The 12,738-nt window shown below is 34.9% G+C and overlaps 1 protein-coding gene across 1 annotated transcript in view; it reads right to left on the reverse strand.

Annotated features, from left to right (window-relative positions):
* The window catches only part of LOC138709970 (small conductance calcium-activated potassium channel protein-like), a 642,842-nt gene that overhangs the window by 36,451 nt on the left and 593,653 nt on the right, over positions 1-12,738 (reverse strand). The gene's annotated exons all lie outside the window — the stretch shown is intronic.

Raw genomic sequence — 12,738 nt, forward strand, 5'->3', positions numbered from 1 at the left:
ATGAGTAATAGAATTTGATTAATTTTCTTAACATTCGGACGCTCAGAAGTTTGTCTCTTAGATAAAATAAGAATTATTATATGAAACCTGTAACAATATATATCAATAAATTTATAAGAGCCCATACATTTCACTGTGTTTATATATTAATATTCACTTATTCTAAGATAACATATCGCTGTTTTAATATAGCACTAGACGGGTTTCCATTATTACGATAACAGAAATCAGCCACGGCTACATAGCACACTAATTTCAGCCTTCAGAATCATTAGTTAGTTTATCAGATCAGTCCGTGATGGACGAGTCTTAACTTACTTATAAGAAGATGGTTAGTGTGTCAGAAAGATGTTCCCTATATGAAATTTTACATTCTTAAGGAAGAAATTTATGAGATGAAAATGAGTAAGCGATGCGGACAAAAACAATTCTCAGAAGCATTAAGAATACAGATTGACAATATTGCTGAAGATTTATGTTGTTGTCATACATTAGAAAAGAGTTCATATTTATTAAATTAATTTTGTACACTATAATGAAACCCCATAAAGATGAATGATTAATGAATTTATCAAAATTCCTGATCGAACAGACACTATGCATATAATAGCCGCTGACATGAAGAAGTGTCCATTTTATTTAGTTGCTGATATGCCGTTACCGGTATAACATTCACCGTTATGTATATTTCATATTGTATCTGAGGACAAACATATGCATAACTTTAAATTATCAATCAAGTCATCGCAAAGGATTTTAATATACTCAATTTTATCAAGTAAACAATGAATATCATACCGCATTGTTGAAATTCCTATGAGTATGTAGAACATAGCCTATATAATTATAATAAATCAGGTAATAACAAGATTTTCGATAACAAAATTATGTTAGCTTTATTTATAAGAAAATCCGACAGGATCATATCTACTCATTAATTACTATGATTCCCCACATTTTTTTATTATGAATTTAAAACGAAATAGAATTATTTATTAACAACAATAATGTGGCATCGACATTTTGGCATAACAATCATATATAAGTTCTCTTCAGCGTAATTCCTTGTCAAAAATAACTCGAAAGTGTTGCAAGTCTTAACTTATGTAATGTGATGTCTAACTTTTAATATATCGGTATGAGTTACTTTCAAATAGGTTATTGAATGAATGAATGAATGAATGAATGAATGAATGAATGAATGAATGAATGAATGAATTAATAAGCCCGCTGAATCTCATAAAGTGCTTTCTTAGAAAGGGGAAAGCTTTCTTATACAACTCACGTGCTGAGCTACGTCACCCAATTGGAGTGATTATACAGACTATTAAGTGTAACTACTGGTTCATACAGAACATTTTGCAATGTTTTTGTTATATTTTGAGTTTATGTCCTAGTTTCTTCCAAGCACTTTGACAATGGGCGACACTAGGCTTATGAGCTGCTACCAGCTACTTAAAGACGTTTGCCCATTTTCTCTTGGCCTGGTTTGGCTCCTCTTGCCTTTTTAGAGGTCCCACATGGCGGTTGTCTGTGCTATCTGTAGCGTTGTCTCGATACATGTCCTCTCCAATGTCACTTAATAGTTGTAGCCAGTAGCCCGTTGTACTCTGAAGCTGTGATTTCCTGAAGATTTTTATTGAACAGGGATACAGAACTGACGAGAGAGGGGTGGCAAGCATGGGGAAAGCGTTGGTTCCCCGTCCACAGTCCATCGGCGTTAAATGACATATCTGTATCCCGTACGCTATCACGTAAGACAGACATTGAATAAAAATTCCCTCCCCTGTCAAGTCAATGATGCGAGGGGTGAGTGACGTAACGCCACAATTGTCGCCCAGTTCTGCAAGCCTGCTATTGAAAATCCTCTTTATCAGCGTTATGCCTAATATCTTCCTTTCCATTCTTGTTTGGCATGCTTCCAAGTTTTCCCACTATCTTTCTGCAAGAGACCAATTTTGACATCAGTATAGCAGCACTAGGAGGATCCATGTGTTGAGTGCATTAAGTCTCAGTTTCCGGATTAGATCTTTATCTAGAGTATGAATTTCAGTAAAAAGAAAGCCTTCCAAGTTTGAGCTGCTATTCTTCTTTTTACTTCTATACCTTCTATAACCATTTCGTGGATAAATGATACAAGCTGAGCTAGATAAACATATTTATCCACATACAACAGCTCTATTCCAACTACTTCAATTAGTGACTTTGTGATTTATTTGAATGTAGTTTGGTTTCATTCAGAGACTACCGCCTTTGCTAAGCTTGCATAATCCTTGAAGCATTTGTTGTAATTCCTAGGATGAGCTAGCAAATAACACTACATTGTCGGCGAATTTTAAGTTGGTTACTGTGCAATATCCGTACAGTGGAAGTAATTATTTTATTGAACAACTCTTTCAGCTGCAGAACTTATTCTGGGTCAAAATTCAATGTTAGACAAACTTTTCCTAGACCCTCTACTAAGGACAGAATTCTTTTACGTGCCGCAAATCTACGACACTAAACCCATAGACTTACTTTCCTTCCGGAGTAACTATGTTAAGGACTTTAACACTCTTTAAAATCTATTTCCTCGGTTCCGAATTTGAGTTGAAGTTCAGATGCAATGTTGTTTTATGAATTCAAAAACCGGAAACAGAGACAGTTTTCAATCGATATCGTGAGAGAATGAGATTTGCAAATGACTACAACAGCAATGCCCTGTAGGTGAGTCTCATGGTTCCCGTAAACCTGATGAACAAATGTTCTTAGATTTTGACGGTTGAAGGTATTATCATGGATCATTATCGATTATTAGATGGACTGACTGCCCAATGACCTCTTATTTTTATGAACACTAGTTCACCGAGGCTGTTTGAAAATATGCCGTTAGCCGTAATACAGAATATCTATATTCATCGACAAGAGCTCCTGCGCACTATGGGGAAGATATCAGTAGTGGTCAAAAGTGACAAATACAAGAATATGGATTGACCATGGAAGGCTAAACACATGGCCCCACAAATTACCAGATTTAATTCAAACGGAATTCGTCACATGGGGACATCTCAAGGAGCATGTACAGTATATGCTCGACTATCGAAGATCTGGTAGCAAGACTGTATGCAGTTGTGACAACGGTCGCTGTCAACATGTTAAGACGTGCTCGAGAGAATTCTGTGCCACACACACACTACTTTCTGCTCAGAATTGGACGAACTCGTTTAAAAATCTACTAACCTTTTCTAAACATCTGATATCTGCCACATCTGTTGGTGATTTGTAACTTGAAAACTTAAATTGTTTAACACTTTTAATTTATTATTTGACAAAGAATCACTCGACACAGCACTTGAACGTGAATTTTTTTTAGTTGGTAGATAACAAAAATTAGGTTGACCAATTGTGATAGGCTGTATAATCCATTGCTTTGACGTAGTAATAGGAACTTCGATTTCCATCAATTTTCCTCAAGTGTCTCTCTACAAGCGATGAGGTGATACTTGTGAACAGCCGTTATAGAAGTCTTCGTTGTGCACCACGAGTCAGCCTATTCCGATTTCAAATGAGAATGAACTGATGATAATGATTAATTACAAATTTATGAAATTTCTGAAGGGGAAACGGGGGTAACCGTGAAAATCTGTTCACCAGATAACTCCTTTGGACTCTCTGGGGTTTAAAATATTAACCACGCCATCGAAATGGATAACATTATTTCTAAAATACAGAGATCAGGTAACTTTTGAAGTTTTTCAAACTGTATTTAAAATAAAAGACGGTATAAGAATAAAAATAGTATTTTATTCATAAAGCAATTCGATATAACATCACAACGCTTATGTAGTAAATGTTTACTTTCGGTTTCTTGGCAACGTTTATTGTGAAAGATAAAAAATAAGAGTTACTCAAGATATTCCTTATTATTATAATCATATTTCGCAAATTCATTTCTCAAGATAATGGTGTTACCTCTAGGGCTAGAATAGATAGGTATTTTTCAGTGGCAGATTTGAATGGAATTCATAAATTTTTTACGCTCTCAATAAATATGAAATGTATAATGTTTTGACTGTCAGATTTGTAAACTTTTGATTTCAAAAGACTTTTTGACGCAGAACTACGACTTCCTCCTCACTAGTTATGGGAGGGGATAACCTTGGAAATAACCGCCACGTAAAACTGCAACACCCCTTTGTTGTACTTATATTTCCATTGCCCTCCTTGTATTCTTCATGTCCTACTTGTCTTCCCTTTATTATCCTTGTATTCCCCTTGTCGTCGTTTTCATGCCATTGTTATCCTTGTTGTCCCCTCTTTTTCTTGTCGTTCCTTGTTTTTCTTGTAATTCCTTTGTTCTCATTGTCGTCCCATTGTTCTCCTTGTCCCCTTATTTTCTTTGTCGTTCCCCTTCTTCTTCTTGTGTCTCCCTTTTCCTCTTTGTATTATCATTTTCCTCCTTGTTTTCCTTTTCCTCTTCTATTCCTCTTGTTCTCCTTGTGTACCCCTCGTTCTCTTTGTCATCCTCTTTTTCTCTTGCATTCCCCTTGTCCATTTATTCCGCTTGTTCTCCTTGTATTACTCTTATTTCCTTTGTTCTCCTCGTCTTTCCCTTGTTCTCCCTCTCTTCCCCTTGTTCTACTTGTATTCCCCTTATTTTCCCCTTTTTCTCCTTGTGTTCAACCTGTTATCTCTGTATTTATCATATTATCCCTGTATTATTCTGTTCTTCTTGTATTTCTCGTCTCCTTGTATTCCCTTTGCCCTCCTTGTATTTCCCTTGTTCTCCTTGTCTTTCTCTTGTTTTCCTTGTCCTTCCCTTGTATTCTCTTTGTTCTCCTTGCAATTCCTTTTTTCTCCTCGTCTTCCTCTTGTTTAACTTGTATTCCTCTTGTTCTCCTTGTATTTCCCCCTTTCTCATTGTGTTTCCCTTGTTCTTCTTATATTACTCTTGTTCTCCTTATATTGCCCTTGTCCTTGTAACTTTTTTAACTTGGTTATTTAACGACGCTGTATCAACTACGAGGTTATTTAGCATCGATGGAATTGGTGATAGTGATATGACATTTGGCGAGATTAGGCAGAGGATCCGCAAAAGATTACCTGATATTTGCCTTATGGCTGGGGAAAACCTCGGGAAAAAACCCAATCAGGTAAATCAGCCCAAGCGGGAATCGAACCCACGCTCGAACGCAACTCCGGATCGGCAGAGAAACGCCTTAGCCGACTGAGCTACGCCGGTGGCTTGTCCGTGTAATCCTCGTTACCCTTATATTCCTCTTATTCTCCATGTACTTCCCTTATTCATCTTGTGTTTCCCTTGTTCTCCTTGTGCTCCCCGTTTTCTTCTTTTATTTCCCTTTCCTTCTAATCCTCTTGTTTCCCTTGCATTTCCTTTTTTCTTATGTTCCCCTTGTTCTTCTGGTATTACTTTTGTTCTGCTTGTACTCCCCTTATTCTCCTTGTATTTAATTTGTTCTCATTACATTCCCTTTGTTCTCCTTGTCTCCTCCTTGTTTTCTCTTGGCTGGCTGCACATTCCATTCTCTGTTCGTCAATAGCCTCTTCTACGTAAAAATATGCAGCTTAGTAAAGCTATACATGCTTTTGTACATATCGTGACTCTGATTTGTAGTGCCATTTGTCGATTCATCTTGTAGGTCTTCACGATTCCGATGGAATCACATTGCAGTGCCGTCCATCCCTACGAAAGCATACTACAGCTTTCTCAGGCTGACGTCACCTGAACGCCAGTCTCAATGTTACGTCACGCCAGTATCGTTTTGGGTAATTCTATTGTGATGATAATAATGGATTTTTAAATGGAGAGTGACGGTGAAATGATGGAGGAAACTCTGAGAAGAAATACTCTGGAACCTTGGTTTTGTACACCACAAACACGGCTTCGTCATTACATTTCTCAAACTGCAATAATAACCGGAAAACCATGAAGTGTTTCATGAGAAGTTACCGCCATTTATGGAGCTTATTTCTGAAGACATTCTAAAGTCATATAAACATGGGTCCTATTCTCAATATTTTCAGAGTTACACTAATTTTAAGTTGTTTGTAAAATATCTCTTTTGTTTAGTTTTAATGATAAAATAATATTGAAAATACAGAATAAACTATTCAGAAGTATAATTTATTTAATTGGCTAGTTTTCTGAAGCTAAAAATTTGTTGTAACTTCCTTAGTTGCTTCATATAGATTTCTTTTCTCAATTTTTTAAACTATAAAATTAAATTCTTTTTATGCACTTATCACAACAATTGTTGCAAATCACGCCACTTCTGTAAACTCTTTAAGACTACATTAGGATGCAAAACTGAACTGTAAAGAATCAAGTCGCTAGAAGTGGCGTGATTGATGTGTAGTAATTATTGTGATCAATGCATAAGGATAATATAATTTTGTAGTAAAAAATTGTAAGAAGAAAAAATTCTGTACGAAGCAACTAAGGATTTCACAACACTTTTTAGCTTCAGAATACTAACCAATTAAAGAAATTATACTTGTGAATGATACATTCTCTGTTTGTAACATTCTTTTACCCTTCGAACTAAAGAAAAAAGGTATTTCACAAACAACTTCAAATTAGCGTAACTCTGAAAACATTGAGAATAGGATCCATGTTGTATGACATTTTTTGTTCAAAATGTCTTTGAAAAGAAGCTCCTTAAGTGGCGATAACTCCTCGTGAATCAACCTGCATAATATTTCATTCGTATTGACTTTTTCAATAGAAATCATTCTATTGTGAGAGCAGTTTATTTTTATTTCTATGCAATACTTGCTCTTAACAAAGTTTAAGAGATTTCAGAAGTTTATTGACTTAAACTTCGTATAATATAGATTTAGTTCTGGTAATGTACAATTATAATTCTTTGTAAATATACAACGTAAAATAACTTAAATTTTAGTTACGTTACCATTTGTTACTTACGCATTTTTAATAATGGCTGAAGACTAAAACTAGACTTCATTTCTGTCTTACCCATTTGGATTAGTACACCATAATGTTGTCGATAATCCGCGTATTTTTCTTTTTACCGAGGAAACCCATCTTATTTCGTTGTGCTATATACATATGCCAATGTAATTACAAGGTCAACAACTGCCATAAAAATTAGCATGTAGCCTCTGAGAAGGAATAAAAGAGGAAGACGCTTTCTTTGTATTATTTCCATTGCTCTAAGATTAACTGAAAATCACGATGTTTCAAAAATTCGGAATGAAAATAAAAAGAACGAAAATCAGACCTGAATGCGAGTATTTCTTGAAATATGCAAGAGAAAACGAATGATCGATAAACTGTACATTAATTTATTAGAACATAATATTTACAGTAGGGACGGCCTTTTATGATTTGTTGGCCTCCACTTTTCAAACACAGAAGCAAGTTTCACTATGACACATAATATTTCGGCTCAAAATGCGAATAAAGATTGAAAAAGTAATGAAAATTATCGAATAAATTGTTCAATAGTTACATTCGATATTGTCATAACGAGTAAACACCGAAAAGTTACGATACCTAAGCATGCGCAGCAAATTTAGCCTTGCTATTATCCTTTGTCCATATTTTCCTACCGGTTAGGAACGATCTCCTTGTATGTTTATGCAACAGTCAATTTTATTTTCCCAGTAACATTTTAAAATCATGCCACGATAACTAGAATATCATTACTCTGGTCACTACTAAATTCGATAAGATTATCTTATCTTCCTTCGACTATTTTTGGTTTTATTTTTTGTATTCCTCTAATATTCATTTCCGGCTGCACTAGGACTTATTAGTTTATATATTTTCCTCTGTTTTTCTACATAATATCTCTACCTTCTAGTTCCAGATGCATTTCAGAGTATTAATGTGTTGAGTTTGTCCTCGCATTGGATGTACGCCGGTTTGGTTGATCGGAAACAACCGAAACTTGTAGAATTGTTTTCCTGGCATATTCAAGTCGGTTCCCGCGAGTCATGCTAGCTGATAACCGGTTACGTACGCAGTTGAGTTTGATTGTGGTGCTAATTTTACACGTTTATTGTTCCGTGCGTGGTATATTGTGTAATACGAGTATTGTGTAATATAGTGAAAATTCGATATAATTTCGAATAAAGAGTATTTATTTACGACATATATGTAAAACTAGCATCCATACAAATCCTGTAAGAAGAAATCCTATCGAAATTATCGCGGGATACTTGTTCTGTCATCACAAACAATGCTTAATTTAGTGAAAAATATGCAAACACATTGTAATCTCTGTGATATTATTTGTGAACTAATATTAAGAATGCAAAAACAATCTACATAATCTGGAGGAATTAAAGAAAAATATTCGTCAAGCGATTTTTGCAAGACGGCAAAGTGAAATTCATGTAATATTTGCAACAGGGTTGACCATTTGATTTTATTAACAACAAGTAATTAAAGCAAGTACGACAGTAAAGTAAATTATTAAAACAATAACATCTGAGCGGCGCAACATTTAGCTGACGCAAAACACTGTCGATCAACCTGACTGGTTGACACCCATTATATTCAACGTGTAGTTGTTGCTATCATCATCGATATTCTCTGAAGTTGACAAGAGGTGTTTATAGACTTATCTCCGCAAAGCAGGAACTTGTGATTGAGAAATAATGAAAAATTTTGCCTAGGACTACGTGATTCGAAGACAATTGTTATTCCTATTCTTGATGGCAAGAGTTGGTTGTGAATAGGATACTATAATAAACCTGAAGCATAACTTAGTTAAATTCCTGCTATTTATGACACACAGTAACTCTATAATAAACATTCATCGTGTGTTTCCCGCTATGATCAACAACATTCTCTGCAATCTTACAAAATGTTGGTCTGTAGAGAAATCTGCTCGGAAAACAGAACAATTTTTGTATGAGTAAATGTTTCTCGAGCTCTTTCATTCAGGAACAATCAGTTTTCCTATATTTAATCTAGGAAACAGTTGGCTGTAACGTGTGATGAAGTACAGCAAATATAACAAAATAAAGTCAAGTTCCTTATTTATGTATATTAACCTATTTTCACGTACAAAGTGGATATTAAATACTGTCTGCAAACACCATGGTGTGTTAGACTGCTTAAAAATGAGCGTAAATAGGTTAGGAACATACCTTCAATCATATAATTTTTCTTCACAGATAAAATAGGGAAACTCGTCTTTTATTTATTTATTTATTTATTTATTATTTTGCTAATATGTAACATAAATTATAAAATATGCAGAGAAACTTTAGCTCGCCCCTGAAAGAGTGAAACTCGCTCTCAGGGACGGATTCCTGAATTGAAATTAATAATTATACAATACAATTATAATTAATAATTATACAATACAATTGGGAATGACATTGCTGTAGCCTGTGCATGATCTTACGCTGAACTGTATTTTTCACACATCCTTGTTAAGGGGACTGAGTAGTGATTAGGGGTAAAAATAAGATTTTTAAATTTTATTTTTAAAAAGTACAAAACTTTCTCTTTAAAACAATATATACAGGTTGTTAAAAAAAAAAGTATCCAATATTTTATTAGGTGATAGTATGCATCAAAACAAGAAAATAATATCCAATGAACATGGGTCCTACAACACATACTTTCTGAAATCTGAACACTTGTTTATAGGAGGTGTTCAACGTGACGCCCATTCATGGTAATGCATTTCTCTGCCCTTCGGCGTAAGGAATCACGCACTCTTTGAAATTAGTTTTATTATGTTAATAAGAAAGCAGTTCTGATAACGATCCCCAGTTAATCTCTGTGGTAGCACGTATGGCCCTATTAATCTATCACCAAGAACGCCTGCCCATAAATTGATTGAGAATCGGTGCTTATGCCTTGTTTCTTCAACTGCATGGGAATTTTCATCAGCCCACACATGCTGATTACGAAAATTCACAACACCACCTCTGCTGAACCCGCTCATATCTGCAACCAGACTTTTGTTTTCAGCATTCCTTGCGACGTATCAGTATTCCATGCCAGGGGTGTCAATTACGGTATGATTATCTGGTAGTCTGATTTATTTAGGAAGAGAAATGCATTGCCATAAATGGACGTCACATTGAGCATCTCCTATGAACAAGTGTTCAGATCTCAGAAAGTATGTGTTGTAAGACCCATGTTTATTAGACATTATTTTCTTGTTCTGATGCATACTATCGCCTCCTAAAATATTGGATACTTTTTTCAAAACACCCTGTATATTTGTGGGGTATTTTTGCAGATAAGCCCTTTAAATGGCGTATTTAATTTTGGGAGCGCAAGTAATTCATATATCCTTTTTCTTTTTAAATGCAATTTTCCCTAAGTTAATATTTTTCAAACGTTAGTACATTTTCCTCCGAAACTACTGAATCTATTTAAATGAAATTTTTCAGCATTTTCTGCAGTCTGTGTTCTACAAAGTAGACCCATAGGTTTATGAACATCACACACTTTAACATGAGGAAATTGAAAAAAAAATGACAAAAATGGTTAATTGAAGTTTAATATTTTATCTGTTTCATTAATGGTGAAATATTTAATTAAATTTTGCTTTAGAATTTACAATATAGGCTACATTACTTCATAACTTAAAAAAAATACAAGGCATATTGAAGACTGTAGCAATGTGCACCTGAAGAATGAGGTACATTTAGCAAAGTGGGAAAACAGGTTATCAGTAGTTAGGGCCTTCCTTTTGCACTCGGATAAGAAACTGATTAGTTGTCTTTTATAGCACTGAATTCAGAATGATTTATTGTATAATCATGGACATTTTTATTACATTCTGAACACTAAAAGCCTAGAAATATTTAACTAAAGTTTTTTACTGAAATTCTTCAATCGCACAGGTATCACTATCCACTCTCCTTAACTATATCATCTTTTCAAACTTCTCTTTCGCAAAGACAAGCAGGGTAAACTGGTTGCTATAAATACGATGATGATTTTGGACATTTTTACAGCATGTCTCGAGATGAAGGGTGATCATTTTGAACACCATCTCTGATAAATGATCATTCTGCACATCGTACTTTGTCTACAGAACCACGAATTTTGCCTGCTTTTTCCTAAAGCATTTTTCGTACGTTACAATCGGCTGAAGAATCATAATTTATACTTGTGTCACAGTCGAGTAAATATCGCAATAACTCCACTATTTTCTAACAGTCTAGGCGATCCATTTCTTCAACTTTATCTCAAATAATGACAATGAAATATCACGAAAGAAGGGGAAATTGGAGGAGAAATAATTAAAAAGTAAGACCCAGAGGAAATATCTCTGAGAGATTCAAGCTTGTTGGCCATGTATTTCACTCCGATTTCCACCTTTCCTTGTGAAGAACGTTACGAGAATTTTGAAAGGGAAAAGCCGAAAATGTACGTAACTTAATAGCTACCACATGAGAGGGAGAAATGTCACAAGCTAGGTTAAAATCGCCAAAGATGTTAAAGGCCTCGTCCGTACTCTTCATAAACGTATTTCTTATGCAATTCAACGGCAGATTTTCACCTCAATATCTCCATAACAACAGATATTAACATGATACTATCAGCATTAAATTTGAACATTAGTATATCCTTTTATCACAGTCTGCTGTTTACAGTCATTTATTAGCCACTCTGTATTTTATAAAACGACTAGCAGGATTTTCTGCAGCCTTCAAATTGTTTCCCTGATGAGTCACCTATCGCCAAAGCAGGAAACATCGTGGATGAAAAATGGCCAGTAAAAATTATTATCCTGAACTCTGTAAATCAGGAACAATTGTTTTTCCTATTCTTAGCTACATATGAGTAGTATGGCCGCCGCGGTAAATTAGTTCCCTGGCGGCAAGCTTTTTTTTGCACGCATTAATATTTCTTATGTCAAGCAGATTGTCGCGTTTTCTTTGTAAAGATTATTCCTAGTTACATTAAAGATATCAATACATTGATTTCTATAAAAATACCATTACCATCCACAGTGAATAAATTTTAAGCTATAAGATGACTTTTAACTAAAACCGAAATTAGAATTACTAACCTTTCCAGTTGTCATCAATTAACTCGAGATATGACAACGTTGTTTAAACTCCACTTGGAGTTGACAAGAACTGAAAATGCTAACGCTTTATTGATATACATATGTAACAGCTTTTTGTGGCTGAAACGGTTTCTGAGGTGACTTAATCAATAAACAAACTCCTATCTTGTCTCTTCAAAGAAAAGCATCCGCTTTGACAGCGACTGGACATTAATTCGCTGAGGAAGCTTCGCAAATGTGGCTGGTGTTTGGTATCATATACCTTCAGATCTCTAACACTCATAGCTTGAAACGCTTCATTCTTCCAAGATTTTATAGATATACCGCGTACTCTTTTTGCTATTTGTTTCAAGTTAGATATTTTAGACCATCTTCCATTTGACATTCTTGTCATATGACCAAACCAATTTAATTTATTTTTTTCCAGATATATCTTATCCTATTCTTTATTTAAGAAAACGTTTATTGTAACAATGATGAAGTTCATGTTGAGTACAGTTAATCTTTTTCTGTTTTTCTGACGTTAATACGTATTTCAAATCAGTCCGACGTATGGGATACCAGGACGGAAATGGAAATTTAACGTCTGCAGGGTGATCCATTCCGATACTATAATTTCGTGACTAGTAACACGAAAACGAGGTCTCGTTCGATCAGGTATATGACTACGATGCTAGCATGGTCTTGAGTTGGCGCCGCGCATGCGCGAGAAAGGAGTGGAGGC

This window comes from Periplaneta americana, chromosome 12 (assembly GCF_040183065.1).
Source record: "Periplaneta americana isolate PAMFEO1 chromosome 12, P.americana_PAMFEO1_priV1, whole genome shotgun sequence".
In the NCBI taxonomy this organism is placed as follows: Eukaryota; Metazoa; Arthropoda; class Insecta; order Blattodea; family Blattidae; genus Periplaneta; species Periplaneta americana.